Source organism: Blennius ocellaris (assembly GCF_963422515.1).
Source record: "Blennius ocellaris genome assembly, chromosome: 18".
Classification (NCBI taxonomy): domain Eukaryota; kingdom Metazoa; phylum Chordata; class Actinopteri; order Blenniiformes; family Blenniidae; genus Blennius; species Blennius ocellaris.
The window spans coordinates 24,757,168-24,785,005 of NC_137667.1; positions in this window are offsets into that span (position 1 = coordinate 24,757,168).

Genomic DNA, 27,838 nt, shown 5'->3' on the forward strand with positions numbered 1-27,838 from the left:
TCACTTTCTGCGCATGCGCGCTTTCAGGTGTATATGGTGAGCTACGCCTTCAGTGAGCTTCTCACCGGGTACTTTGAAAATGGCAGAGGGTCGCAAAAGAGAAAAAGTGTCTTCGAAGTGTATGAGAAGAAGAGAAAGGCTTCGGAAGAGAGAAACAAGACCAGAGTGTTTTTGGGAGATTCTTTCACACGATGGCGTGCGCTGAAAGCCCAGGTTGGGCTTCCCACTGATGCTTCAGTCGCGAAGTTTCTACTCGACAGGTAAAGTTTGGCATTCTATTTGGAGAAATCCATTTCAAATCACTTCCAGTAAAAGTTATCTACGTCTATATTGTAACTTTCCAGGGTTGATTAGTGGAAAAAGTTCAAATCTTCTTGTAAAGTGAGCTTGTGTAAGCGATGCCGACTTGTGACTTGTAAACAGGGCGTGCACGAGGAGAACTGGGCTCGTTCATGTCTCTCGCACACGTTTTAGTAGGCATTCCGTCTCGGGAGCAGGTAGAGCTTTGCGCATGTGCATTTTTCAAAAGGTGGAGAGGGATGGTTCTTTCCTAAAATTCGGGAAAATCCTACTGTACACCTTTAAGATAGAGCTGATCTTGCTGGTTTAATCTAGAAAATCACGTTACTGTCTCTAGATGGAGCTGCTCAGGCTGGTTTAATAAAAAAAAAAAAAAAAAAATATCAATCCCGTTACTGTCTTTAGATATAGAATCTCAGACTGGTTTAATCTAGAGAAATCGTGTTACTGACTTTAGGTAGAGATGCTTAGTGTTGGAATTTGTTGCTGTGTTCCCCTGAATTCCTGCTTGTTCGTTTGATCCGGGAGAGGCAGGAACAGAGTTAATTTCTTCAATAGTGAATTTAATAATCACACAAACAAGAGATTATAAAAATACATATATCAGATTACATAATACGAGCTCAGACCGTTCTTCCTTGCAGACCCAAGTGTGCAGGCCAGGTTTACAATGAAGAAGGGCACAACTGCAACACATGGTTCATATTTATACATTTGCATACATCACCTCAACCTCACATTGGTCGGTTTCTCGTGATATATGCGTTGCTATGGTGAATTTGCTATTCCTTTATTCCCAAAACTGCTTCAAACTGGTTCTTCTCAGAGCTTGACGTTCTGTGGGACAAAGTGACCTCTGACCTCTTATCTGTTGATCCAATCTTACCTTGACCATGTTTTTGCAAGTAGAGCACTGAGGAGACATCGCCAACCAACTTGGAATGTCCCTGAACATGGATTTATAGCTGTGTTTTCCCAACTTGGGCAGTGGGAGAAACCCCAGTAGTGTAGAAACACAACTGAATACAATATGTCCAGTTGTCACACAGAAAACAAATGTTTAACCACTATATTCCTTCAATTCTCCTTTTGACCTCTGACCCCAGAGGTCAATAATTAGTGTCAATACAGTATGAGGCACTCTTCGTATAATAGAGGTCATATGTAAGCAAAATCAACAATCATATACTCAAATAGCAACATACAAAACTTTTAAACGGTGGTGACTCCCCCTTGAACTGCAACCTTGTCATGGTGGGGGAGTTTGAGCACCCGAATGACCCTCTATGCTATGTTGTCAGGGGACTTGCCCCTCCTGTGGGCCCACCACCTACAGAGGCTGCCGTAGGGGTCGGGTGCATTGTGGATTGGGGGGCAGTCGACGGCAGGGGCCTCGACGACCCGATCCCCGGTCACAGAATCTGGCTATTGGGACATGGAATGTGACCTCGCTGAGGGGGAAGGTCCGAGTGGACCATGTTCTCCACTTCCATTGTCAAAACTGCTGCTCGGAGCTGTGGCCGCACAGCTCTGGCGCCTGTCGTGGCGGCAATCCCCGAACCCGGTGGTGGAAACCGGAAGTAAGGGATGCCGTCAAGCTGAAGAAGGAGTCCTATCGGGCACTGTTAGCTCATAGGACTCCTGAGGCAATCGGCAGGCCAAGTGAGCCGCAGCCCGGGCTGTGGTGGAGGCAAAAACTCGGGTCTGGGAGGAGTTCGGAGAGGCCATGGAGGAGGACTTTCGATCGGTCCCGAGGAAATTCTGGCAAACCGTCCAGCGCCTTAGGCGGGGGAAGCAGTTCTCCACCAACACTGTTTACAGTGGATGTGGGGAGCTGTTGACCTCAACTGGGGATATCGTTCAAGATCCCGGATACAAGCGGCTGAAATGAGCTTCCTTCGTAGGGTGGCTGGGCACACCCTTAGAGATAGGGTCCCACAGGATGTCTCGGGGGACGCGGTCGAACGCCTTCTCCAGATCCAGAAACCACATGTGGACTAGTTGGGCAAACTCCCATGAACCCTCGAGCAGCTGGTGGAGGGTATAGAGCTGGTCCAGTGTTCCATGACCAGAACGAAAACCGCATTATTCCTCTTGGATCCAAGGTTTGACTAATGGCCGGACCCTCCACTCCAGTACACTGGAATAGACTTTCCTGGGGAGGCTGAGGAGTGTGATCCCTCTGTAGTTGGAACACACCCTCCGATCCCCCTCCTTGAAGAGAGGGACCACCACCCCATTCTGCCTGTCCAGAGGTACCGTCCCCGCGTCACGCGATGTTGCAGGGATGAAGTGCACCGGGCTCCATGCTCCCGGAGCATGGAGACGGTTTGCCAGAATTTCCTCGGGGCAGACCGAAAGTCCTCTTCCATGGCCTCTCCAAACTCCTCCCAGACCCGAGTTATTGCCTCCACCACAGCCATGAACTATGGGTCATGACCGAAAGAACGAGATCCCGGATTCAAGTGCGGTTGAAGTGAGCTTCCTGCGTAGGGTGGCTGAGCGCACCCTTACAGATAGGATGAGGAGCTTGAGAGTTGGTTTTTAGAATAAAGTTTGTATTTTACTAGGACATAGTCGTACTTTCACTATTCAAGTTTAAAAATGAAGTGTTTATCAGCTTTAAGCAGTTTCAACCTGTATTATTATGCTGAATTTGACTGCTATTTTCACTTCATGAGTAGTGGCCGAAATGATGCTCCACACGAGATATAGAGTGATTTTGGAATAAAGTTTTTATTTCATTAGAACAAACTAGTACTTTCTCAATTCAAGTTAAAATGATGTGTTTATCAGGTTCAAGCAGTTTCAACCAGTTTTATTTAGTGGAGTAACTGCTATTTTCATTTCATCAGTAGTGGCCGAAATGATGCTCCTCACGGGACATAGAGTGATTTTGGAATAAAGTTTTTATTTCATTAGAACAAACTAGTACTTTCTCAATTCAAGTTTAAACATGATGGACTTAGCAGTTGCAAGTACTTTCAACCAATTATATTTAGTGGAGTAGCTGCTATTTTCATTTTATTAGGAGTGGCCGAAATGATGCTCCACACGGGATATAGAGTAATTTTGGAAGAAAGCTTTTATTTCATTAGTACAAACTAGTACTTTCTCAATTCAAGGTTAAATGATGTGTTTATCAGGTTCAAGCAGTTTCAACCAGTTTTATTTAGTGAGTAACTGCTATTTTCATTTCATCAGTAGTGGCCAAAATGATGCTCCTCACGGGATATAGAGTGATTTTGGAAGAAAGTTTTTATTTCCTTAGAACAAACTAGTACTTTCTCAATTCAAGGTTAAATGATGTGTTTATGAGGTTCAAGCAGTTTCAACCAGTTTTATTTAGTGGAGTAACAGCTATTTTCATTTCATCAGGAGTGGCCGAAATGATGCTCCACACGGGATATAGAGTAATTTTGGAAGAAAGTTTTTATTTCCTTAGAACAAACTAGTACTTTCTCAATTCAAGGTTAAATGATGTGTTTATCAGGTTCAAGCAGTTTCAACCAGTTTTATTTAGTGAGTAACTGCTATTTTCATTTCATGAGTAGTGGCCGAAATGATGCTCCTCACGGGATATAGAGTGATTTTGGAAGAAAGTTTTTATTTCCTTAGAACAAACTAGTACTTTCTCAATTCAAGTTAAAATGATGTGTTTATCAGGTTCAAGCAGTTTCAACCAGTTTTATTTAGTGGAGTAACTGCTATTTTCATTTCATGAGTAGTGGCCGAAATGATGCTCCTCACGGGATATAGAGTGATTTTGGAAGAAAGTTTTTATTTCATTAGAACAAACTAGTACTTTCTCAATTCAAGTTTAAACATGATGGTCTTAGCAGTTGCAAGTACTTTCAACCAATTATATTTAGTGGAGTAACTGCTATTTTCATTTCATGAGTAGTGGCCGAAATGATGCTCCACACGAGATATAGAGTGATTTTGGAAGAAAGTTTTTATTTCCTTAGAACAAACTAGTAACTTTCTCAATTCAAGGTTAAATTATGTGTCTATCAGGTTCAAGCAGTTTCAACCAGTTTTATTTAGTGAGTAACTGCTATTTTCATTTCATCAGTAGTGGCCGAAATGATGCTCCTCACGGGATATAGAGTGATTTTGGAAGAAAGTTTTTATTTCATTAGAACAAACTAGTACTTTCTCAATTCAAGGTTAAACATGATGGACTTAGCAGTTGCAAGTACTTTCAACCAATTATATTTAGTGGAGTAACTGCTATTTTCATTTCATCAGGAATGGCCGAAATGATGCTCCACACGGGATATAGAGTGATTTTGGAAGAAAGTTTTTATTTCCTTAGAACAAACTAGTACTTTCTCAATTCAAGGTTAAATGATGTGTTTATCAGGTTCAAGCAGTTTCAACCAGTTTTATTTAGTGGAGTAACTGCTATTTTCATTTCATGAGTAGTGGCCGAAATGATGCTCCACACGAGATATAGAGTGATTTTGGAAGAAAGTTTTTATTTCCTTAGAACAAACTAGTACTTTCTCAATTCAAGGTTAAATGATGTGTTTATCAGGTTCAAGCAGTTTCAACCAGTTTTATTTAGTGGAGTAACTGCTATTTTCATTTCATGAGTAGTGGCCGAAATGATGCTCCTCACGGGATATAGAGTGATTTTGGAAGAAAGTTTTTATTTCATTAGAACAAACTAGTACTTTCTCAGTTCAAGTTTAAACATGATGGACTTAGCAGTTGCAAGTACTTTCAACCAATTATATTTAGTGGAGTAACTGCTATTTTCATTTCATGAGTAGTGGCCGAAATGATGCTCCTCACGGGATATAGAGTGATTTTGGAAGAAAGTTTTTATTTCATTAGAACAAACTAGTACTTTCTCAATTCAAGTTTAAACATGATGGACTTAGCAGTTGCAAGTACTTTCAACCAATTATATTTAGTGGAGTAACTGCTATTTTCATTTCATCAGGAATGGCCGAAATGATGCTCCACACGGGATATAGAGTGATTTTGGAAGAAAGTTTTTATTTCCTTAGAACAAACTAGTACTTTCTCAATTCAAGGTTAAATGATGTGTTTATCAGGTTCAAGCAGTTTCAACCAGTTTTATTTAGTGGAGTAACTGCTATTTTCATTTCATGAGTAGTGGCCGAAATGATGCTCCACACGAGATATAGAGTGATTTTGGAAGAAAGTTTTTATTTCCTTAGAACAAACTAGTACTTTCTCAATTCAAGGTTAAATGATGTGTTTATCAGGTTCAAGCAGTTTCAACCAGTTTTATTTGGTGGCGTAACTGCTATTTTCATTTCATGAGTAGTGGCCGAAATGATGCTCCACACGAGATATAGAGTGATTTTGGAAGAAAGTTTTTATTTCCTTAGAACAAACTAGTACTTTCTCAATTCAAGGTTAAATGATGTGTTTATCAGGTTCAAGCAGTTTCAACCAGTTTTATTTGGTGGCGTAACTGCTATTTTCATTTCATCAGGAGTGGCCGAAATGATGCTCCACACGAGATATAGAGTGATTTTGTAATAAAGTTTTTATTTCCTTAGAACAAACTAGTACTTTCTCAATTCAAGTTAAAATGATGTGTTTATCAGGTTCAAGCAGTTTCAAACAATTATATTTAGTGGAGTAACTGCAATTTTCATTTCATGAGTAGTGGCCGAAATGATGCTCCACACGAGATATAGAGTGATTTTGGAATAAAGTTTTTTTTTCCTTAGAGCAAACTGGTACTTTTCAATTCAAGTTTAAACATGAAGTGCTTATTAGGTTAAAGGAGTTTCAACCTCTTTTATTATGCTGGATTTGACTGTTATGGTCTTTTCATCAGTTGTGGCCGAAAAGATGCTTCAGACGAGATACTGAGTATGTTTTTAGAATAAAGTTTTAATTTCATTAGGACAAACTCGTACTTTCACTATTCAAGTATCTACCCAGAAAAATGTACACTAACACAACTATTGCTCACCCAAGGTGCTAAAAACACTGTGTTGCAGTTGCGAGGTTACAATTTGTATAGACTACAGAAGTGAAAGCCACAGGTGTAACCATCACCTGTGCATTAACAACATTTTTGCACTTTTCGAAACACAGCTTTTGCGTGACTCCTACCATGAGTCGTCAGAGACACTGCGTGCTCAGAGCAAAGATACCTCGGGAGCCACATGACCCAGTTGAAGACTGTTGTCGCCGGTCTTCTATGCCTGTCTACACAGGAGAGAAGAAACCTCAACAGCGAGTTGCTATGACACACATCCATCAGTGCTCTCAGCCGCACCACCACGTGGTCTCGCAGCTCTTTCACTCCTTTTCAGGAGAAGGAACATTGTCATTTTCCAGCACCTCACAGTGCTATCAGCTCCCTCACTCTCTCCACTGGAGAGAACCAGGATGTTCTAGCTCAGATGACTCTGACCATTCCGATATCCCAAGGGTACCTGGTCTTTGGACCAGCCAGCTTGAGTCCCTTGCAGAGAACATAGAGCAGTTCGAACCAAACAACCCGGAGATTCGTGTAGCGGACAACCTGGTGGAGGTTGAACGCTGCCTCTTCAACCTGCCTCATCCTTCGTCCCGAGAGAAGCTTACACTTCTCTGGAAGATGACATCCAGGAGTGTCCATGTTTACATAGAGTCCCTCCCATCTGCCATCAGAGACCATTACTCAGCCCTCTGTCATGCACTTAGGGAAGCAGGATCATCTGCACAATGATCCTAACTCTGCAAACTTTGGTGCATTTACAATCACTCAAAAGGGGGCGGAGACTCCCAGATAGTATTTATAGGTGCCTAAGGGCTGCCTACTTCCAAGGTCACAATGCACCAGGATTGGACAAAGACCAGACTTTTAAGTCCCTCTTCGTAAACAACCTCCACAACAGTGTGCGGATCGATGTCGCCCTTTTCTGCAGGACCAAAAACCCCACCATGAAAGACCTCCGCAAACATGCGCAGATGGTGTGGGAGCTGCACCACCGTTCAGGTGAAAACTATGATGGTGATGCAGGTGTCCTGAGGTCTCAGGTGAGGAGAGGTAAGTCTAAAAACCGAGGCTGAGGTCAGACTCAAAACAACTGGGATGCAGATGTCCCACAGTGGATTAAAACCTGCATCAGAGAGGTGAAGCAGCACCTGAACCCGCCTGGTAAGAAGGGACCTGGCTCCCCCTGACCGCATGACTTGGCCCCTCCCCTCCGCACACAAAGTTCATTTTGGCAGGAGGAGGAGATCCAGGAGGTGAAAGAGGCCCATTTGACATTCTTGGGTAATCTTGGCTATGCCAACCACAGATACACTTCAGTGGTGGTAGGGGTTGTTGACACTCTCTCACTGCTTGGTACTGGGTCAGAAATCCCCCTCATGTGTTCAGACACCTTCGCACGGGTTGCTAGAACCACGCTTGCGCATGCCACTTAAGGAAAGCCACTTCAGGTGGAAGAGTGTAGCATAAACATCCGAGGCTTCACTCAGGACTTGCACCACATCACTCAATGTGTCTGGGTCAACAGCTTTCCAGGACATGTCAGCGACGCATCCCATCCACGTCACTGATCTGGACACAGAAGAACTGCTTATTGGTCAGGACATCCTAAACCGACTCGCTGCCACCAAACGGCACCTTTGGTCCCAAGTCGTCAGCCCGACTCCCATTGGCTAAGAACTAGGCCACCCAGCTTCTAACAGCAATCGTTCAGCCAACCCACGGGTCCAAATTCTGACACCTGGTCAGATTAAAGTGACCGCATTTCCACCTTTAGAGATGTTAACTGACAGTTCATTCCACAATCTTGAACTAATTCTCATCTCATTGACAATCTGCCTTCGTCCCTCACCAGCGACGACACGCATGACACAACTCTCCTCATTTCCACAACCAAAACCATCACCAGCGCTCACCATGTTCACCTTGAACAGGTTCTTCAGGGTACAAAACCGAGCACCGAAGGTGACATGGTTGTGCACGCTCCAATGACTCAACCAGAGAATACAGACATTTCAGGTAAACAGACCATGTCTGTACCAGAAGAACCTTATTCAGGCTTCGAGTCAAAGACCGAGCAACGCTCTGCTGAGGCTCGCGCTTTACCACAACAGAAACAAGGAGATGCATTTGTATGAGGAGGTCTCCCGCGATTATCACACGATCTTCGCAAGGGACTCGCACAAAAGGGGGGGGGGGGGGGGGGGGAGTCACAGACATCCACCCAGTGCGCGTCCCCACTGACCTCGAGGCACTGCCATCTTCTGAAACCCAGTACATACATACATCTAGCTGACGGGGTCAAGCGGTCCTGGGCCTGAATTCACTGGTTTGAAACAGCCTGCGCTCGAATCTCACACCTTCCCTGTTATTCAAGATTGTTATATCTAAAGAGAAACATTAATCAATTTAAATAACACTTTTTTTGGCATGAACTATTTCCAGTTTAGCTGGTGGTGGCCCAATGTCATTATTATTTGATAAATAACCAATTTATTCTAATTAATAATTTTTCATAAATAAATTATTTTTGATAAAATGTTGCTCCGTGCTCTTGTTTATCTTCCAACATGTGAGATGTTGTTGATGAATACACAGCACAGTTCCACAGTAACCAATGTGTTTTACACAGCCACTGTTCTTTGTGTCAACATGTAGGTCCAGAACACAACTAAAGACGATGTCTCTAGACATCCAGAAGACTTCCTCAGAAGAGCCTGAATGAAAGTTTTTTGAGACGTCTTTCTTGAACATTATATTGACGTCTTGTCTGGACGTCACTGAAAATACGTTTCAAAAGAAACAGAACACGTCATCAGTCTACCACGGGACATACACAGAGAGTCAGTTTAGTATTATCATTAACATGCATTTAATTGGACTGTGGAAGAAAACCAGAGAACCCTGAGGAAACACATGCACACACAAGTTAATTCCACAAACACCTCCAGGTGGATTTAAACCCACGATTTTCTGTCTGTAGCCATTGAGACAATTTGACCATTGTAATTGATAGAGCTGATAAAACATTTATTTGGTATATAGTTGTAATCTCAATATGAAAGGTTGTAGAAATTAATCATGCCCAAAAACTCCTGCAGGGCCTTAACCGAGGCTGGACGAGGGAAATCTGTCACCGCTTGCACCTTAGAAGGCAATGGAATGGCACCCTGAGTTGAAATACGATGACCCAAAAAGTCAATCACAGGCAGACCAAACTGGCACTTAGCAGGGTTGACAATTAGGCCATGTTCCTCAAGGCCAGACCTGGGCATTTTAAGGCCCGCGGGCCAAATACGGCCCGTGACCCGATTCTGACCGGCCCGCGAAAGGTTCCTTAGAATTAAGAAAACAAAAGCTTCTTTCGAATTTTAATGCGTGGACTAAAACCATCGGCTGTATAAACTAAAACGGAAATGCTTTTACTTTGAAGCCTGTTTATTTATGTACAGTGTACGTAACCTACGTACGTCGTATACGTGACCCGTAAAACAAGTCAATCAGTGCATGTGATTAGCGGTCATTGTCGCCCCTCAATGATGTACGGGCACGTCAAGAAAAGAAAGGTGGATGCTGAAGGCCGAAATTTCAAGAAGATTTGGAGCACTAAATATTTGTTTACTGAAGTCGGTGGTAAACCCGTCTGTTTAGTTTGTGGAGAGCACGTCGCCGTGTTTAAGGAGTATAATGTGATTCGGCATTATCAGACAAAACACGCGGAGAAATACAGACACTTGGCGGAGGCTGAGAGAGCGCGAATATCAGAAGACTTGCTAGCAAAGCTACCAAAACAACAAGGCTGTTTTAGCAAACTACACACAGCCCGGGATGCAGCGACCAAGACCAGCTTCGTCATATCCCACAAAATCGCTAAAAACAGCAAGCCTTTCTTGGATGGCGAGTTTGTGAAAGAGTGCTTGGTGGACTCTGCCGCGCTAATATGCCCTGAGAATAAAGAAGCATTTGAAAAAGTCCCGCTGTCCAGGCGAACCGTCACCAGAAGGGTGGAAGGAATCGCGGAGAATCTCGAATGTCAGCTCAAAAGTGGAGTTGAAAGTTTTGACTTTTTCTCTTTGGCTTTGGATGAGAGCTGTGATGTCCGTGACACTGCCCAGTTACTGGTGTTTCTCCGGGGAATAAGGCAGGACTTCAAGATTACGGAGGAGCTGGCAGCATTGAGGTCAATAAAAGGAACGACAACGGGAAGCGATCTGTTCAAGGAGGTCGATGCATGCATGGTCAAGCTTGGACTGAAATGGGACAAACTGGTAGGCGTCACTACTGATGGTTGTCCGAATATGACAGGAAAACATGTCGGACTTTTGAAACAGATCCAAGATAAAGTGACTGAACTCGGCACAGAGCATCATTTAGTGTTGATACATTGTATTATACATCAGCATGTACTGTGCAGGTCTGTGCTAAAACTTAACCATGTTATTGATGTTGTAACAAAAACGGTTAACTTTATCAGGGCACGAGCATTAAATCACAGGCAGTTTGTTGCACTTTTGGAGGAGCATGAGAATGAACATGGTGACATCATGTACCACACAGCTGTCAGATGGCTCAGTCTGGGCAAAGTGCTCAAAAGATTTTGGGAACTGAAAACAGAGATTCAAGAGTTTTGTGAGATGAAAGGCAAAAACATCCCCGAGCTTTCAGATATGAACTGGATGGCAGATTTTGCATTTGCTGTTGATGTGACGGCACTGATGAATGAACTGAGCACTAAACTGCAAGGCAAGGGCCTTTTCGTTCATGACATGCATAACCTGGTGAAGGCTTTTATGAGAAAGTTGCTGTTTCTTTCAAGTCAACTACAGAACAACACTCTCACTCACATACAAACCCTTAAAGAAGTCAGACCATCAGCGAATCATCTCTGCAGGTACTCATCCATGTTAGGAGATTTGCATGGTGAGTTTTTAAGGCGATTTGATGATTGTAAAAACATTGAGGATGAAATGCACCTGGTTTCCTCTCCCTTTGCCTGCAGAGTAGATGATGCACCCAGTGATGTTCAGCTGGAGCTCATTGACCTGCAGTCTGACACAGTACTGGCAGAGCACTTTAAGTCAGCATCACTGCTGGAGTTCTACTCATCTCTTAAGGAGGAGAACTTTCCAAACATGAGGAGACATGCTCAGAAGATGTTGGTTCTGTTTGGATCTACCTACATATGTGAACACACATTCTCAGTAATGAAGTTCACCAAATCCAGGTTCAGATCCTCTCTTACTGATGATCATCTGTCAGCTGTGCTTCGCATCTCCACCTCAGACATTCAACCTGACTTTGATGCACTCGTTAAAGGGCAGCAAAGGCTAGATTTCTCTCACTGAACAAGAAAATACACAAATGTGTGTTCACTATTACTTTTTGTCTGCACAGCTTGGCAGTTTGACAATCAATATGTGACATATCTTGTTAATGATATTTGGCATACAAAGACATTGTGATGTCTTAATAGAAAAAAGTGTTTTTGGTTAATGTAATTAAAAAAAGAGTTACAAATGTTACATGTTTACAATTGTTTTGAATAACTGCACTGAATAAAAACATTTTTTGTTCAAATAACCCTCACTTTCTCTTTACCTAATAATAACACAGACACTTACCAGCATGTGTAAACAATGCCATTTACTGCTTTCAATTTAGAAATAAAATTCATATGCAGAATAGAGTGTAAACTTTTGGCCCGGCCCTCCACAATATTTTCTGCTTCTCATTTGGCCCCTTCGGAAAAATAATTGCCCACCCCTGCTCAAGGCGCTGAAAAACTTGCTTTTGGTGTGAAAAATGCTCCTCAACTGAAGAACTAGCCACCAAGATGTCGTCCAGGTAAACAGAAACGAAAGCAGCACCGAGTCCATCAACCTCTGAAAAGCCGTGCCTCTACTCTTGCCTGGTCATAATAAAACATAAAAAAATGACAAGAAAGAATAGAAAGTGTCATCTGCTCAGTGAATTGACACATCTTATACACAGCAGACAGAAATTGCACTTAACACGTTTTGAACTATCAAAACTCAGTAACCAATCAGGTGTCTAACATTGATTTTTTTTTTTTTTGAGAATCAAAACTACAATACAAATAAAGCTTTCAATTTCTATTCAAGAAAATGTGCCCATCTTTTCTAAAACTCTCTCTCTCTCTCTCTCTCTCTCTCTCTCTCTCTCTCTCTCTCTCTCTCTCTCTCTCTCTCTCTCTCTCTCTCTCTCTCTCGCCCGCCCCGTTTCCTCATTAGTTTTAATGTTGTTTTTTTTCCGGAATAAATGTGAATGTTTGATGAGAGGCAGCATGAATCACTCATTGAGTAAAAAGAAAAAAGTGATGGCACGTGTCGCCCCAATTAATCCCTAAAACACAAGAGCCTCTAAACGTATTGAGAACAGGTAGGAAGCATGTTACGAGCTAATAAAACTAGTAAACAGAGTCCATGTGTGTATCAGTGAAAGTGAGCGGGTTTTATGTTTCTATGTTTCTTCAGGTGAGATGTCCAGTTCCTGGACGTTCACAGCACTTTCACGGCTGGGAGACATAGTTTGCATTGTACAGAGAGGTTCAGAGATTTCTCCAATTTTAAAAAATAGTGATGAAAGCAACTCTCTGCAGAATCCATGGCAAAGCATGGATTGTCAGCCTGAAAGCGTCGGGAAGCGTCGCAATGCCAGTGCATGGCGCATGTGACAGCTGCATTTCTAGTTTATTCCATCTGATTTTTACTGTAATCCTGCTCAGTAATCCCAGTTTTTATCGAATATACCTGTAACGAGATTACACATTTTTTTATGTACTGTAACAGATTACAGTTATATGTTTTTTGTATCCTAATTATGTAACACTGTTACATGTATTCCATTACTACCCAACCCTGGTTGCACCTAAACATGTGATACACACTCAGACCTTACTGAGACTTAATAAACTAAAGTTTTCTAGCTGTGCAATGACTTGAAGTAAAGCTCTGGTAAACAAGCTGCATGTAATGATGTTCATGTAGGTACAAACAGCCAGAAGAGTCTTTAGAGCCAGAAGTGGACAGACGAAATCACCTTGTACTGCAGGTGACAGGAGGAGCAGCAAGGTGGGCGAGATACAGGTTCTGGGAGATTCCCACAACACACTGTAGACAAAAGAAAAGTGTTAAATGCACAGGTTCCACAAGTTGAGAGACTCTTAAGATCAACACCAGGAGACACCAGATCACTTTGATTGATTGTGAGGACAACACACACGGAGTGAGGTGGTATTGAAAGGCTAATTGCAGGAGGAAAGGTTTGTTTTGTAGAATGGGTCTCTTGTATTAAATTCAATGTAATTTGGATCAAATGTCTTTGTTATTTTAAAAGCATGTTTTGTTGTGAGATGTAATTTAATTTAATCACAATAACCAGCCAAAGTATTTTCTATGTTTACTACGTTTAAAACTAAATGATCAACCATCTCAACAGTCATTGGTGGACATTTAATGTATATTTCATCACCTGAAGAGTCCAACTTTGCTTTACATCTTTAACTTATATACAAGTGAAATCACAGCTCTAAGTTCTTGTTACTGAATAGTCCCTAAACGGCTCACCTGTCTCTGGCTGTGAGGCCCTGTCCGGAGGGATGGATGAGCCCGATGAAATGTGGGATCAGCCGTTGGTGGAGATTTCCACTCAACCCTTTGAAGCGCTGCTCCCACGTTCCTCCACTTGGACCATGGTTTAATCGAGGAAAATCATGTCACACTGAAAAAACAATTCTGTCATTTCATTTTTGAGTGTACTTTTTTAAGATAGAGCTTCTCAGGCTGGTTTAATCAAGTAAAATCATGTTACTGTTTTAAAGGTGTACAGGAGGATTTTCTTTTTCCGGGTGGATCATCAAGACTATTGGTACTCCCAACTGTCAATCATTCTGGTGAGATATTACGTAAGGCCGTCGTACGTGCTCGTCCCCAGGTAGCGTGGATCTATTAGTTTTCACTTTCTGCGCATGCGCGCTTTCAGGTGTATATGGTGAGCTACGCCTTCAGTGAGCTCGCAGTTCTCACCGGGTACTTTGAAAATGGCAGAGGGTCGCAAAAGAGAAAAAGTGTCTTCGAAGTGTATGAGAAGAAGAGAAAGGCTTCGGAAGAGAGAAACAAGACCAGAGTGTTTTTGGGAGATTCTTTCACACGATGGCGTGCGCTGAAAGCCCAGGTTGGGCTTCCCACTGATGCTTCAGTCGCGAAGTTTCTACTCGACAGGTAAAGTTTGGCATTCTATTTGGAGAAATCCATTTCAAATCACTTCCAGTAAAAGTTATCTACGTCTATATTGTAACTTTCCAGGGTTGATTAGTGGAAAAAGTTCAAATCTTCTTGTAAAGTGAGCTTGTGTAAGCGATGCCGACTTGTGACTTGTAAACAGGGCGTGCACGAGGAGAACTGGGCTCGTTCATGTCTCTCGCACACGTTTTAGTAGGCATTCCGTCTCGGGAGCAGGTAGAGCTTTGCGCATGTGCATTTTTCAAAAGGTGGAGAGGGATGGTTCTTTCCTAAAATTCGGGAAAATCCTACTGTACACCTTTAAGATAGAGCTGATCTTGCTGGTTTAATCTAGAAAATCACGTTACTGTCTCTAGATGGAGCTGCTCAGGCTGGTTTAATAAAAAAAAAAAAAAAAAAATATCAATCCCGTTACTGTCTTTAGATATAGAATCTCAGACTGGTTTAATCTAGAGAAATCGTGTTACTGACTTTAGGTAGAGATGCTTAGTGTTGGAATTTGTTGCTGTGTTCCCCTGAATTCCTGCTTGTTCGTTTGATCCGGGAGAGGCAGGAACAGAGTTAATTTCTTCAATAGTGAATTTAATAATCACACAAACAAGAGATTATAAAAATACATATATCAGATTACATAATACGAGCTCAGACCGTTCTTCCTTGCAGACCCAAGTGTGCAGGCCAGGTTTACAATGAAGAAGGGCACAACTGCAACACATGGTTCATATTTATACATTTGCATACATCACCTCAACCTCACATTGGTCGGTTTCTCGTGATATATGCGTTGCTATGGTGAATTTGCTATTCCTTTGTTCCCAAAACTGCTTCAAACTGGTTCTTCTCAGAGCTTGACGTTCTGTGGGACAAAGTGACCTCTGACCTCTTATCTGTTGATCCAATCTTACCTTGACCATGTTTTTGCAAGTAGAGCACTGAGGAGACATCGCCAACCAACTTGGAATGTCCCTGAACATGGATTTATAGCTGTGTTTTCCCAACTTGGGCAGTGGGAGAAACCCCAGTAGTGTAGAAACACAACTGAATACAATATGTCCAGTTGTCACACAGAAAACAAATGTTTAACCACTATATTCCTTCAATTCTCCTTTTGACCTCTGACCCCAGAGGTCAATAATTAGTGTCAATACAGTATGAGGCACTCTTCGTATAATAGAGGTCATATGTAAGCAAAATCAACAATCATATACTCAAATAGCAACATACAAAACTTTTAAACGGTGGTGACTCCCCCTTGAACTGCAACCTTGTCATGGTGGGGGAGTTTGAGCACCCGAATGACCCTCTATGCTATGTTGTCAGGGGACTTGCCCCTCCTGTGGGCCCACCACCTACAGAGGCTGCCGTAGGGGTCGGGTGCATTGTGGATTGGGGGGCAGTCGACGGCAGGGGCCTCGACGACCCGATCCCCGGTCACAGAATCTGGCTATTGGGACATGGAATGTGACCTCGCTGAGGGGGAAGGGCCGAGTGGACCATGTTCTCCACTTCCATTGTCAAAACTGCTGCTCGGAGCTGTGGCCGCACAGCTCTGGCGCCTGTCGTGGCGGCAATCCCCGAACCCGGTGGTGGAAACCGGAAGTAAGGGATGCCGTCAAGCTGAAGAAGGAGTCCTATCGGGCACTGTTAGCTCATAGGACTCCTGAGGCAATCGGCAGGCCAAGTGAGCCGCAGCCCGGGCTGTGGTGGAGGCAAAAACTCGGGTCTGGGAGGAGTTCGGAGAGGCCATGGAGGAGGACTTTCGATCGGTCCCGAGGAAATTCTGGCAAACCGTCCAGCGCCTTAGGCGGGGGAAGCAGTTCTCCACCAACACTGTTTACAGTGGATGTGGGGAGCTGTTGACCTCAACTGGGGATATCGTTCAAGATCCCGGATACAAGCGGCTGAAATGAGCTTCCTTCGTAGGGTGGCTGGGCACACCCTTAGAGATAGGGTCCCACAGGATGTCTCGGGGGACGCGGTCGAACGCCTTCTCCAGATCCAGAAACCACATGTGGACTAGTTGGGCAAACTCCCATGAACCCTCGAGCAGCTGGTGGAGGGTATAGAGCTAGTCCAGTGTTCCATGACCAGAACGAAAACCGCATTATTCCTCTTGGATCCAAGGTTTGACTAATGGCCGGACCCTCCACTCCAGTACACTGGAATAGACTTTCCTGGGGAGGCTGAGGAGTGTGATCCCTCTGTAGTTGGAACACACCCTCCGATCCCCCTCCTTGAAGAGAGGGACCACCACCCCATTCTGCCTGTCCAGAGGTACCGTCCCCGCGTCACGCGATGTTGCAGGGATGAAGTGCACCGGGCTCCATGCTCCCGGAGCATGGAGACGGTTTGGCAGAATTTCCTCGGGGCAGACCGAAAGTCCTCTTCCATGGCCTCTCCAAACTCCTCCCAGACCCGAGTTATTGCCTCCACCACAGCCATGAACTATGGGTCATGACCGAAAGAACGAGATCCCGGATTCAAGTGCGGTTGAAGTGAGCTTCCTGCGTAGGGTGGCTGAGCGCACCCTTACAGATAGGATGAGGAGCTTGAGAGTTGGTTTTTAGAATAAAGTTTGTATTTTACTAGGACATAGTCGTACTTTCACTATTCAAGTTTAAACATGAAGTGTTTATCAGCTTTAAGCAGTTTCAACCTGTATTATTATGCTGGATTTGACTGCTATTTTCACTTCATGAGTAGTGGCCGAAATGATGCTCCACACGAGATATAGAGTGATTTTGGAAGAAAGTTTTTATTTCATTAGAACAAACTAGTACTTTCTCAATTCAAGTTTAAACATGATGGACTTAGCAGTTGCAAGTACTTTCAACCAATTATATTTAGTGGAGTAACTGCTATTTTCATTTCATTAGGAGTGGCCGAAATGATGCTCCACACGGGATATAGAGTAATTTTGGAAGAAAGTTTTTATTTCCTTAGAACAAACTAGTACTTTCTCAATTCAAGTTTAAACATGATGGTCTTAGCAGTTGCAAGTACTTTCAACCAATTATATTTAGTGGAGTAACTGCTATTTTCATTTCATGAGTAGTGGCCGAAATGATGCTCCACACGAGATATAGAGTGATTTTGGAAGAAAGTTTTTATTTCCTTAGAACAAACTAGTACTTTCTCAATTCAAGGTTAAATGATGTGTTTATCAGGTTCAAGCAGTTTCAACCAGTTTTATTTAGTGGAGTAACTGCTATTTTCATTTCATGAGTAGTGGCCGAAATGATGCTCCACACGAGATATAGAGTGATTTTGGAAGAAAGTTTTTATTTCCTTAGAACAAACTAGTACTTTCTCAATTCAAGGTTAAATGATGTGTTTATCAGGTTCAAGCAGTTTCAACCAGTTTTATTTAGTGGAGTAACTGCTATTTTCATTTCATGAGTAGTGGCCGAAATGATGCTCCTCACGGGATATAGAGTGATTTTGGAAGAAAGTTTTTATTTCATTAGAACAAACTAGTACTTTCTCAGTTCAAGTTTAAACATGATGGACTTAGCAGTTGCAAGTACTTTCAACCAATTATATTTAGTGGAGTAACTGCTATTTTCATTTCATGAGTAGTGGCCGAAATGATGCTCCTCACGGGATATAGAGTGATTTTGGAAGAAAGTTTTTATTTCATTAGAACAAACTAGTACTTTCTCAATTCAAGTTTAAACATGATGGACTTAGCAGTTGCAAGTACTTTCAACCAATTATATTTAGTGGAGTAACTGCTATTTTCATTTCATCAGGAATGGCCGAAATGATGCTCCACACGGGATATAGAGTGATTTTGGAAGAAAGTTTTTATTTCCTTAGAACAAACTAGTACTTTCTCAATTCAAGGTTAAATGATGTGTTTATCAGGTTCAAGCAGTTTCAACCAGTTTTATTTAGTGGAGTAACTGCTATTTTCATTTCATGAGTAGTGGCCGAAATGATGCTCCACACGAGATATAGAGTGATTTTGGAAGAAAGTTTTTATTTCCTTAGAACAAACTAGTACTTTCTCAATTCAAGGTTAAATGATGTGTTTATCAGGTTCAAGCAGTTTCAACCAGTTTTATTTGGTGGCGTAACTGCTATTTTCATTTCATGAGTAGTGGCCGAAATGATGCTCCACACGAGATATAGAGTGATTTTGGAAGAAAGTTTTTATTTCCTTAGAACAAACTAGTACTTTCTCAATTCAAGGTTAAATGATGTGTTTATCAGGTTCAAGCAGTTTCAACCAGTTTTATTTGGTGGCGTAACTGCTATTTTCATTTCATCAGGAGTGGCCGAAATGATGCTCCACACGAGATATAGAGTGATTTTGTAATAAAGTTTTTATTTCCTTAGAACAAACTAGTACTTTCTCAATTCAAGTTAAAATGATGTGTTTATCAGGTTCAAGCAGTTTCAAACAATTATATTTAGTGGAGTAACTGCAATTTTCATTTCATGAGTAGTGGCCGAAATGATGCTCCACACGAGATATAGAGTGATTTTGGAATAAAGTTTTTTTTTCCTTAGAGCAAACTGGTACTTTTCAATTCAAGTTTAAACATGAAGTGCTTATTAGGTTAAAGCAGTTTCAACCTCTTTTATTATGCTGGATTTGACTGTTATGGTCTTTTCATCAGTTGTGGCCGAAAAGATGCTTCAGACGAGATACTGAGTATGTTTTTAGAATAAAGTTTTAATTTCATTAGGACAAACTCGTACTTTCACTATTCAAGTATCTACCCAGAAAAATGTACACTAACACAACTATTGCTCACCCAAGGTGCTAAAAACACTGTGTTGCAGTTGCGAGGTTACAATTTGTATAGACTACAGAAGTGAAAGCCACAGGTGTAACCATCACCTGTGCATTAACAACATTTTTGCACTTTTCGAAACACAGCTTTTGCGTGACTCCTACCATGAGTCGTCAGAGACACTGCGTGCTCAGAGCAAAGATACCTCGGGAGCCACATGACCCAGTTGAAGACTGTTGTCGCCGGTCTTCTATGCCTGTCTACACAGGAGAGAAGAAACCTCAACAGCGAGTTGCTATGACACACATCCATCAGTGCTCTCAGCCGCACCACCACGTGGTCTCGCAGCTCTTTCACTCCTTTTCAGGAGAAGGAACATTGTCATTTTCCAGCACCTCACAGTGCTATCAGCTCCCTCACTCTCTCCACTGGAGAGAACCAGGATGTTCTAGCTCAGATGACTCTGACCATTCCGATATCCCAAGGGTACCTGGTCTTTGGACCAGCCAGCTTGAGTCCCTTGCAGAGAACATAGAGCAGTTCGAACCAAACAACCCGGAGATTCGTGTAGCGGACAACCTGGTGGAGGTTGAACGCTGCCTCTTCAACCTGCCTCATCCTTCGTCCCGAGAGAAGCTTACACTTCTCTGGAAGATGACATCCAGGAGTGTCCATGTTTACATAGAGTCCCTCCCATCTGCCATCAGAGACCATTACTCAGCCCTCTGTCATGCACTTAGGGAAGCAGGATCATCTGCACAATGATCCTAACTCTGCAAACTTTGGTGCATTTACAATCACTCAAAAGGGGGCGGAGACTCCCAGATAGTATTTATAGGTGCCTAAGGGCTGCCTACTTCCAAGGTCACAATGCACCAGGATTGGACAAAGACCAGACTTTTAAGTCCCTCTTCGTAAACAACCTCCACAACAGTGTGCGGATCGATGTCGCCCTTTTCTGCAGGACCAAAAACCCCACCATGAAAGACCTCCGCAAACATGCGCAGATGGTGTGGGAGCTGCACCACCGTTCAGGTGAAAACTATGATGGTGATGCAGGTGTCCTGAGGTCTCAGGTGAGGAGAGGTAAGTCTAAAAACCGAGGCTGAGGTCAGACTCAAAACAACTGGGATGCAGATGTCCCACAGTGGATTAAAACCTGCATCAGAGAGGTGAAGCAGCACCTGAACCCGCCTGGTAAGAAGGGACCTGGCTCCCCCTGACCGCATGACTTGGCCCCTCCCCTCCGCACACAAAGTTCATTTTGGCAGGAGGAGGAGATCCAGGAGGTGAAAGAGGCCCATTTGACATTCTTGGGTAATCTTGGCTATGCCAACCACAGATACACTTCAGTGGTGGTAGGGGTTGTTGACACTCTCTCACTGCTTGGTACTGGGTCAGAAATCCCCCTCATGTGTTCAGACACCTTCGCACGGGTTGCTAGAACCACGCTTGCGCATGCCACTTAAGGAAAGCCACTTCAGGTGGAAGAGTGTAGCATAAACATCCGAGGCTTCACTCAGGACTTGCACCACATCACTCAATGTGTCTGGGTCAACAGCTTTCCAGGACATGTCAGCGACGCATCCCATCCACGTCACTGATCTGGACACAGAAGAACTGCTTATTGGTCAGGACATCCTAAACCGACTCGCTGCCACCAAACGGCACCTTTGGTCCCAAGTCGTCAGCCCGACTCCCATTGGCTAAGAACTAGGCCACCCAGCTTCTAACAGCAATCGTTCAGCCAACCCACGGGTCCAAATTCTGACACCTGGTCAGATTAAAGTGACCGCATTTCCACCTTTAGAGATGTTAACTGACAGTTCATTCCACAATCTTGAACTAATTCTCATCTCATTGACAATCTGCCTTCGTCCCTCACCAGCGACGACACGCATGACACAACTCTCCTCATTTCCACAACCAAAACCATCACCAGCGCTCACCATGTTCACCTTGAACAGGTTCTTCAGGGTACAAAACCGAGCACCGAAGGTGACATGGTTGTGCACGCTCCAATGACTCAACCAGAGAATACAGACATTTCAGGTAAACAGACCATGTCTGTACCAGAAGAACCTTATTCAGGCTTCGAGTCAAAGACCGAGCAACGCTCTGCTGAGGCTCGCGCTTTACCACAACAGAAACAAGGAGATGCATTTGTATGAGGAGGTCTCCCGCGATTATCACACGATCTTCGCAAGGGACTCGCACAAAAGGGGGGGGGGGGGGGGGGAGTCACAGACATCCACCCAGTGCGCGTCCCCACTGACCTCGAGGCACTGCCATCTTCTGAAACCCAGTACATACATACATCTAGCTGACGGGGTCAAGCGGTCCTGGGCCTGAATTCACTGGTTTGAAACAGCCTGCGCTCGAATCTCACACCTTCCCTGTTATTCAAGATTGTTATATCTAAAGAGAAACATTAATCAATTTAAATAACACTTTTTTTGGCATGAACTATTTCCAGTTTAGCTGGTGGTGGCCCAATGTCATTATTATTTGATAAATAGCCAATTTATTCTAATTAATAATTTTTCATAAATAAATTATTTTTGATAAAATGTTGCTCCGTGCTCTTGTTTATCTTCCAACATGTGAGATGTTGTTGATGAATACACAGCACAGTTCCACAGTAACCAATGTGTTTTACACAGCCACTGTTCTTTGTGTCAACATGTAGGTCCAGAACACAACTAAAGACGATGTCTCTAGACATCCAGAAGACTTCCTCAGAAGAGCCTGAATGAAAGTTTTTTGAGACGTCTTTCTTGAACATTATATTGACGTCTTGTCTGGACGTCACTGAAAATACGTTTCAAAAGAAACAGAACACGTCATCAGTCTACCACGGGACATACACAGAGAGTCAGTTTAGTATTATCATTAACATGCATTTAATTGGACTGTGGAAGAAAACCAGAGAACCCTGAGGAAACACATGCACACACAAGTTAATTCCACAAACACCTCCAGGTGGATTTAAACCCACGATTTTCTGTCTGTAGCCATTGAGACAATTTGACCATTGTAATTGATAGAGCTGATAAAACATTTATTTGGTATATAGTTGTAATCTCAATATGAAAGGTTGTAGAAATTAATCATGCCCAAAAACTCCTGCAGGGCCTTAACCGAGGCTGGACGAGGGAAATCTGTCACCGCTTGCACCTTAGAAGGCAATGGAATGGCACCCTGAGTTGAAATACGATGACCCAAAAAGTCAATCACAGGCAGACCAAACTGGCACTTAGCAGGGTTGACAATTAGGCCATGTTCCTCAAGGCCAGACCTGGGCATTTTAAGGCCCGCGGGCCAAATACGGCCCGTGACCCGATTCTGACCGGCCCGCGAAAGGTTCCTTAGAATTAAGAAAACAAAAGCTTCTTTCGAATTTTAATGCGTGGACTAAAACCATCGGCTGTATAAACTAAAACGGAAATGCTTTTACTTTGAAGCCTGTTTATTTATGTACAGTGTACGTAACCTACGTACGTCGTATACGTGACCCGTAAAACAAGTCAATCAGTGCATGTGATTAGCGGTCATTGTCGCCCCTCAATGATGTACGGGCACGTCAAGAAAAGAAAGGTGGATGCTGAAGGCCGAAATTTCAAGAAGATTTGGAGCACTAAATATTTGTTTACTGAAGTCGGTGGTAAACCCGTCTGTTTAGTTTGTGGAGAGCACGTCGCCGTGTTTAAGGAGTATAATGTGATTCGGCATTATCAGACAAAACACGCGGAGAAATACAGACACTTGGCGGAGGCTGAGAGAGCGCGAATATCAGAAGACTTGCTAGCAAAGCTACCAAAACAACAAGGCTGTTTTAGCAAACTACACACAGCCCGGGATGCAGCGACCAAGACCAGCTTCGTCATATCCCACAAAATCGCTAAAAACAGCAAGCCTTTCTTGGATGGCGAGTTTGTGAAAGAGTGCTTGGTGGACTCTGCCGCGCTAATATGCCCTGAGAATAAAGAAGCATTTGAAAAAGTCCCGCTGTCCAGGCGAACCGTCACCAGAAGGGTGGAAGGAATCGCGGAGAATCTCGAATGTCAGCTCAAAAGTGGAGTTGAAAGTTTTGACTTTTTCTCTTTGGCTTTGGATGAGAGCTGTGATGTCCGTGACACTGCCCAGTTACTGGTGTTTCTCCGGGGAATAAGGCAGGACTTCAAGATTACGGAGGAGCTGGCAGCATTGAGGTCAATAAAAGGAACGACAACGGGAAGCGATCTGTTCAAGGAGGTCGATGCATGCATGGTCAAGCTTGGACTGAAATGGGACAAACTGGTAGGCGTCACTACTGATGGTTGTCCGAATATGACAGGAAAACATGTCGGACTTTTGAAACAGATCCAAGATAAAGTGACTGAACTCGGCACAGAGCATCATTTAGTGTTGATACATTGTATTATACATCAGCATGTACTGTGCAGGTCTGTGCTAAAACTTAACCATGTTATTGATGTTGTAACAAAAACGGTTAACTTTATCAGGGCACGAGCATTAAATCACAGGCAGTTTGTTGCACTTTTAGAGGAGCATGAGAATGAACATGGTGACATCATGTACCACACAGCTGTCAGATGGCTCAGTCTGGGCAAAGTGCTCAAAAGATTTTGGGAACTGAAAACAGAGATTCAAGAGTTTTGTGAGATGAAAGGCAAAAACATCCCCGAGCTTTCAGATATGAACTGGATGGCAGATTTTGCATTTGCTGTTGATGTGACGGCACTGATGAATGAACTGAGCACTAAACTGCAAGGCAAGGGCCTTTTCGTTCATGACATGCATAACCTGGTGAAGGCTTTTATGAGAAAGTTGCTGTTTCTTTCAAGTCAACTACAGAACAACACTCTCACTCACATACAAACCCTTAAAGAAGTCAGACCATCAGCGAATCATCTCTGCAGGTACTCATCCATGTTAGGAGATTTGCATGGTGAGTTTTTAAGGCGATTTGATGATTGTAAAAACATTGAGGATGAAATGCACCTGGTTTCCTCTCCCTTTGCCTGCAGAGTAGATGATGCACCCAGTGATGTTCAGCTGGAGCTCATTGACCTGCAGTCTGACACAGTACTGGCAGAGCACTTTAAGTCAGCATCACTGCTGGAGTTCTACTCATCTCTTAAGGAGGAGAACTTTCCAAACATGAGGAGACATGCTCAGAAGATGTTGGTTCTGTTTGGATCTACCTACATATGTGAACACACATTCTCAGTAATGAAGTTCACCAAATCCAGGTTCAGATCCTCTCTTACTGATGATCATCTGTCAGCTGTGCTTCGCATCTCCACCTCAGACATTCAACCTGACTTTGATGCACTCGTTAAAGGGCAGCAAAGGCTAGATTTCTCTCACTGAACAAGAAAATACACAAATGTGTGTTCACTATTACTTTTTGTCTGCACAGCTTGGCAGTTTGACAATCAATATGTGACATATCTTGTTAATGATATTTGGCATACAAAGACATTGTGATGTCTTAATAGAAAAAAGTGTTTTTGGTTAATGTAATTAAAAAAAGAGTTACAAATGTTACATGTTTACAATTGTTTTGAATAACTGCACTGAATAAAAACATTTTTTGTTCAAATAACCCTCACTTTCTCTTTACCTAATAATAACACAGACACTTACCAGCATGTGTAAACAATGCCATTTACTGCTTTCAATTTAGAAATAAAATTCATATGCAGAATAGAGTGTAAACTTTTGGCCCGGCCCTCCACAATATTTTCTGCTTCTCATTTGGCCCCTTCGGAAAAATAATTGCCCACCCCTGCTCAAGGCGCTGAAAAACTTGCTTGCGGCCCGTGACCCGATTCTGACCGGCCCGCGAAAGGTTGCTTAGAATTAAGAAAACAAAAGCTTCTTTCGAATTTTAATGTGTGGACTAAAACCATCGGCTCTATATACTAAAACGGAAATGCTTTTACTTTGAAGCCTGTTTATTTATGTACAGTGTACGTAACCTACGTACGTCGTATACGTAACCCGTAAAACAAGTCAATCAGTGCATGCAAGAGATGTCGGTGGAGAATCAAAAATGGCGGTGTTGCGGGCGCCGCCATACTTATTTACCGGTCGCCGCCATTTTGAAAATATGCGTACCGGAAGTGACGTTTACTGTAGCGACATACAGGAAGTGACGTATCAGACCCCGCGGAACGTCGGGAATTACGTTTTCGGAGGCCCACCCACCGGAAGTGACGTTGGAGGACCCACTCGCCGGAAAAAAACTGTGCGCCGCGCTTCAAACGCACATTTGTTCCCATTGCATTGTTTTCTTCACACGTGTACTCGAAGCTCAACAGAGTAAAGGATTGTCTTCTGCTAAGGTAAATAATTGCATTTTTTTCTATGTGTAAAGTATCAGCCTGCACTAATAAGAACGAAATAGTAGGTGGAGTTATACCAGTATTTAGAGACTATGTTTATACTCGCACTGGAAGACCGGAGCCAGATCAGCTTCACAACCTTCCATGAGGGAACAGATATGGTCATCTCTCCCCAACTGTGTCAGTCTGTCCACATATCTGCTGCTTTATTTCTCCGTCCAGACAACTCACAGTTTACTGTGTGCCTTCACTTATCACTCCTGCTAACTGCAGTTTCATCACAACATTTAGTTGCGTTTACGTCCTAAATGGCTGAATTTTGTCACGTGGGTGAAAAGCCTCAAAACGGTGTGCATCAGCCTGCACTAATAAGTAGGACATGGTTGATAGGTGTCATTATATCAGTATTAGTGAGAGGAAGAGTCGTTGTATAGTTTTGTTGGGAGCAATTCAAGTAAGATCAGCTCAAAGTTTATGTTGCTCTTTTTTTATCTTTGTTCCATGTGTTGGTTTATTTAGACCCGTACTGGTATTTTTTATCATACTGCATTACTGGATTTTTACAACCTGACTGGGATTTCTGTGTTATTGTCAGAGCATCCAAATTAGAGAAAGTTTAATGGTTGTGAGGGAGATTGAATATCTTATATATAACATACTGCAATGAATCACTTGGATGCTTGTCAGTTTGCAATCATCAATGAGAGATCAGTACATTTGAACAAATACTAATGATTCTGATTTAAATATTTTTTCAGACGCAGTGTTCAATCAGAATGTCACGTCATCGTAGCAGCGAATGCGTGGGCATGGAGCATTCATATGCACACCCAACAATGCACACAGCATCTGTGCTGACCACGGATCCAGAGACCGTAAAGGAATTGAGTGTCGCATGTCTGCATGCAGAACACTCCTATGACTCATCAATCAAGTTTGAGATTTTTTATGTAACATAAGCTCAGTTTGTTTATTTTTATTCGTCTGTATTGCAACAGATCTTCGAGATGCTGAAAGAGATGGAGGAGGTCATGGAAATCAAGAAGGGGGACCTGAGACTCATCGATTACATTTTTGATGTTATGCTTCCAGAATTAAGATGATCAATCAATGGAGGACATCATAGAAGTAGTGGTCAATATTTTGTGTCTTTTGAAACCTATCTGCATGCACCTTGTCCATCTTTTTCAGATCATCATCAACATCCTGATGGCTGAAGGTCACACAAGGCTTCAAGCACAGGTCATCATAGCCAGTGGGAGAAAGTTCTAGCAAGCTCCTGTCGTCTGTGCTCTCATCCTCCCTGCCGGATGTCTATCAATATAGTGGTTTGAAGTCTCCTGTCCCAATTTTCAGAGTGTATCTTTTATCTATCTGTCTGTCCTCTCCTCTATCCTCTCACCCCAACCGGCCAGCAGAATGCCTCCACCTCTGAGTCTGGTTTCTGCAAAGATTTCTTCCTGTTAGAGGGACTTTTTCCCTTTCCACAGTCGCTCACGCTTGCTCATGTGGATTTGTTTGGTTTTGTCTTTAAAAGTGCTTTTAATATATAATAAAGAACAATGACGTGATTCATGGATGGTTTTATTCTTTTAAAGTTGTCAGAGGTACTTTTTGAAGGTTTGTCATGGACATTTACTCTGAAGTAACTACAGTTACTCTCCATTTTTGTAGTTAGTTTTGCTTAATGCACCACACATTGTCACTGCATGAATGAAGAAGGCAGATCAGTTTAGTAGCTGAACTCTACAGATGTGGTTCCAGCTGCAGTGTCTTGTTGAAATAGGTTCAGAGAGATATTGAATATGGAATATGATGGGGGGGGGGATTCTCCCTCTTCGATCCACTTGGCTCTGGACCTTATAAACACTCTGAGCTCTATTCACATAATATCTACCTGGATGTTTCTCCAGTGTTCTTGTGCTTCTTCAAACTGAACATGATCCATGAAACCGTGACGTAACTGAAGCAGTGACATCAGTTGTCCTTTTAAATATGGCGGCGACCACAAACACGCATGGCGGCGGCCAAAAACAAGTATGTCGGTGCCCATAAGCCACCATTGTGATACCGCACTGGCGAGGTTTGCGTTTTGAGAGTAGTATGGCGCTGACCGTGAGTAATAATGGCGGCGTCCACAAACAAGCATGTCAGCGGCCGTACACCGCCATTTTTATACCGCACTGGCGAGGTTTCAAGTCTGGAGGA